A 4,960-nucleotide genomic window follows, 5' to 3' on the forward strand; every position below is an offset into this window, starting at 1 on the left:
AAAAAAAAAAAAAAAAGTCTGATCCCATCTCAAGGGCTCAGGTCACAGGTATATACCACTATTGCCTGGTTTTATTTGGTGCTGACGATCAGACTCAAGACTTTGTGCATGCTAGGCAAGCGTTGTAGCAAAGGAGCGTACCCTCAGCCTGAAAACTGTTTGTTGTGGCCATTACATAGATGTACCACAATGTGTGCATCCCTTTAGCGGCTGCTGGACACTGGGGGTTCTCTCTTCTTTGGGTGACCGTGATTACTGCTACACTGACCACACGTATCCATGTGAGAGGTTCCAATTCTTTGGGGTCTGTACCCAGAAGGGAACTCACTGGACAAATGACACTTCTGTTTAACGTGAGGAAGTGTCAGAAGTTTCCCACAGCAGCTGCACCCTTTTCCACCTCTCCCAGCAGTGAGTGAAGGAAGGCCTTCACTTTTCTACAGTCTCGGCCACCCCTCCAATTTCCTCTTGAGAGTTTGACATTTGAATATGTGTGAAGTATAGACTTTTGCCCAGTTTTCATTACTTTTGTGTTGAGTAGGAGAGGTTCTTTCTACAATTGTTGTGGAATATTATTTTTAAATGTGTTACATTTGTTTATACTGTGGAACATTTGTTTAATGATGCAAAGATGAATTGTACTCTTTTATGTTGCATTTGTTTAATTCCGTGAAGCTGTGTTACTGTGCCTGTCTAAATCACCTGATTGGTCTAATAAAGAGCTGAACAGCCAATAGCAAGGCAAGGTAAAGGATAGGCAGGGCTGGCATGCAGAAACTAAATGGAAGGAGAAAAAGATCAAGGTATAAGGAAAAGAGGAGGGCTCAAGGGGTCAGCCCGCCAGCCACACAGCTAGCCAGAGTAAGGAGTAAAGAATGGTATACAGAAATAAAGATAAAATCCCAGAGATAAAAGGTAGATGGGATAATTTAAGAAAAGCTGGCTAGAAATAAGCCAAGCTAAGTTCAGGTATTCTTAATAATAAGACTCCATGTGTGATTTATTTGGGAGTGGGGTGGCAGGTCCCCCAAAAGATGCAAAGAGTCAAACAACCAACTACATACATTTTTTTTTTTTTTTTGTTTCTCGAGACAGGGTTTCTCTGTGGTTTTGGAGCCTGTCCTGGAACTAGCTCTTGTAGACCAGGCTGGCCTCGAACTCCCAGAGATCCGCCTGCCTCTGCCTCCCGAGTGCTGGGATTAAAGGTGTGCGCCACCACCACCCAGCTACAATTTTTTTTTTGAGACAGAGTCTATTATGTAGCTTTGGCTGTCCTGAAACTCAGTATGTGAACCAGACTGACTTCAAACTCAGAGAGCACCTGCCTCTGCCTCCTGGGCGCTGGAATTAAAGGTGTGCACCACCACCACTGCCCTTGAACCTTCTGTTCCTGCATCCTGACCTTGGACGTGTGTTAGATGTAGGACCAAAGCATTCCATTCCACTCTGCAGGTGGAAGTGTAGATTATATTTCATCTGCTTGGTAGTGCATTTTGATGGACTAAAACTCTCAATTTTAATAAAGATCATTAAATCTATGCCATATTAAAGAAGCCACAGCCAAATCCAAACTCATGCTTTCTTCAGAGTTATGCGGGGTCAGCTCTTGTATTTAGGGCTTGGTATATTTGGGGTTAATTTCTCTTTGGGGTGTGAGGTAGAGGTTCAGCTTTATCCTATGAAATAAGTAAATCTGAAGAGGCACCATTAGTGAGTAGCTTGACTGATCCAGCTTTGTGGGGATGGGGAGTGACTGCCAGTGGACATGGATTCTTCCTGGGGTAAAGAACATAGTCTAAATTTAGTGGCAAGGGCTGCAGAATGCTATGAATATCCTAAAACACTGGATTGCACACTTTAAACACTGAATTTTATGCTATGTGAATTATACCTCAATAAAGCTGTTATTAAAGGAACAAACAAAAAGAACAGCTGGTGGCCCGGATGAGGGAGGACAGACTGACGCTCCTGCCTCTTCCTTCTAAGAGAGAAAACATGTTGTACAGAGCCCTTCTGTAGCTGCGGCCAGACCCCCAAAACGCAAGGGACATGTTCTAGACTCAACAGGCACCCCGGGCTCTTCCTCTTCTACACTGTGGAACCATAGCTCTTTCTCATCCAGGCTCTTCCTCTTCTACAGTGTGGAACAATAGCTCTCTCCCATATGGTCTCACTCCTGCCTCAGGCTTCAATGCTGCTCCTAACTCTCTAATCCTGGCGAATTAATTCACATGAGGAAAATCATAGCAAAACCACAAGCAGTTGTCTCTCCTCTTGGGAGTAGATGGTCTGAGGAAAGGGCGGGAACACTGGCAGCCCAGGGAATCCTGGCAACAGGTCAAGGTGAGACACGGGTCTTCCCTTACATCTCCCAAAGGAGACAGTCTCATTCCTCGGGGACAGAAGAGCTGGTAAGAAGTGGAGTGACTCCAGTTTGGGCTTCCCTAGTCAGCTGGTGTTCATTTGCTGACTAGCCCACCGTAGGTTACAACTGGGATTTTAACAGGTAGACTGGCTGGTTGAAGTTTTCCTGTAGATGATAGGAGTTGGAAGTGTGTTGGGATCCAAAACTATCTCTCTGTAGAGCATAGCCTTGCTTTCTGACACCTGAATCCACAGGAACTCCCAGAGTTTGGTCCTTGGAGGATAGAGGGTGAGCAAGGGGTTCAGTGTCCTAACTGCATCCTGATAGCCTTCCTAGACAGACGACCATGGGTCTCCAAGGGTTGAATAAATCTGGCGATGGCACTGCTGAATAGATCCTGTATGACACAGCCTGGGAAGTTCAGAGCTCTTTCAAGGCCCCAAGCTCTCTGGATTCTTGCCCCCCACCACAGAAGTGAGGGCACTCCCCAAGGTCTGAGAGGCCATGAAGAGCCTCTAAAATGTGGCTGGCTTCTCTGGCTGGCACTGCCACTCCTGGTGAGCCCCGAGATCCCAAGTGGCCTGGTTGGCCCTTTGGCCTTCACACAGCCATCTGCAGCCCTTCACTGGGTCTAGCTAAAGTCTTGATTTCATGTTTTAATTTACAGTTTTAAGATATGCCTGTGAGCACCTAACCCTTCCTGGGTCCCTCACACAGCTCCCCACCCATTCTTCCTGTCCCCTTGTCTAGATCTTCAGTTAGAGAGGCCATGCATCCTCCTTCCACACCTCGACCAAGGTTACCTCAAGGGTTAGACACTGCGGAAGGAAGTGGGGGGACAAGGGCACTTTCCCTCAAAGTCCTCATCCCTGCTGTCTAGAGCTGCCTGATGCTTGTTCCTCTGCTAAGGTCCATGCAGCTCTTAGGGTGGTCATGATGGTGTCGCCCTGCCCACACCCCACCCTGATCAGTTCCTTGTGTACTGTGTGTCTTTGTAAACCCTCTGAGGCACAGCCTCCACACTTCCCAGTCAAAGGCAGCTCTGCTGGACCAAGATTAGTCCTTTCCCACAAGCCACGTCTCCCTCTCTGGACTTCAGTGGGATCTGCGTCTTTGTTTTTCAGTTGGTCTGTCTGGCATTAGGGGTGGAAGAACTGACAATAACCAGGCTATACCCCATAAAAGCAACAGCCAAATGCCTGCCTTCTTGCACCTCCTCCAGGGGCCCAGAGCTAGCAGGCGGAGAGTCTGATTCCCGGGAAAAGCTGTTCAGCCAAACTTAGCACAGAATAGCAATTCAGGAGCTGAACTCTACCTAGCAACAAGATTAGCAGCTGATTTTGCAAGCTGGTATTTTTATCCTAGGATGGGAACGGCTGAGAGTGGCCACCTCCTGCTCCTCTGAGTACTGCTCCCTCCTGTTCCACCCAGGGACCTTGCTCCCTACAAATCCCTCCTGGCACCATGCCCAGCTCCGTCTTCCCTTCTTGCTGTGGCAGTGTCTGACCCACGGAGGCTTGGGTGGGGCCTGAGAGCTTCCAGAGGGAAGTAACAACCCTGGGTCCAAGGCTCAGAGGCCCAAGTTGGCCTTTCCTCCTCTCCCCACTTCCTGGCCTTCCTTTTCCTGTCCCCCTCTCCCCCATCCCCAGTGGTGTACATTCCATGCTGTCCCCAAAGCCCCTGGCACTCTACTGTCTACCAGACAGGCTTCTCTGTTGGAATGGGGCTCCTTCTTCCCATGGGGCACACAGTGAGCTCCCAGTGTCTGATCCGTGACCTCTGCTTGTACACCCCGCCTGCTCTCTCAACAGCCTTCACAATGACAGGATCCTTTGGCAGCCTGAAGTCCAGGAGCTTTCTGTATGAACAGCCACCCACCACTACCCTCTTTGGAGAGAAAAAAAAATACCATGATGTGATGGTGAAATATGGCAGGATAGGACTTCCCGTGTGAGAACAAGATAGTGGAGACTCACTTCCCCAGGTCCTCTCTCCTTTGATGTCATCCAACACACGCAAAGAACCCCGAGAGCTGCAGAGAGGGCAGCAAACTGTCTTGAGAGCTCCACTGTGGCGCAGATCCTGGTGGCCATAGGCTCAGGCCAGACACAGAGGACCCTGTGTACAAAATTTCTGCAGGGATAGACAGAGAATAAGCAAGCCACACTGAAACCTGCATCTTGTCACAGGACTGTGAAAGAGAACCCACCAGAGCTGGAGACAATACAACCTTCATAGATCTCTTAGAAAGATTGATGTTAGCAGTAATAGAATGACACCAAATTCAGAAGCTAGACAAACAACAATTGAAATGCTGGCTTTTGAAAACGATAACACACAATGTAAAGGGGTAATTGGGCCATTAAAGGCAAGATCAGCACCCTTGGAGGAATGGATCCGAGATACAATCAATATTGAATGTATGCTTGGATAGGAGAGGTGATTTCCAGAGGTTTGAAAAAAGAAATAGAATTGTCAAATGTTTCAATTGCAGTAAACAAGGTCACCTTAAAAAGGGATTGTAAACAGGGCATTCCTAGAAACCATGTTTTCTCTAAACATAATCCAAACAGAATATCCCTCCCTTCTGGATTA

The sequence above is a fragment of the Microtus ochrogaster genome, unplaced genomic scaffold, assembly GCF_000317375.1.
Source record: "Microtus ochrogaster isolate Prairie Vole_2 unplaced genomic scaffold, MicOch1.0 UNK6, whole genome shotgun sequence".
NCBI classification, from domain to species: domain Eukaryota; kingdom Metazoa; phylum Chordata; class Mammalia; order Rodentia; family Cricetidae; genus Microtus; species Microtus ochrogaster.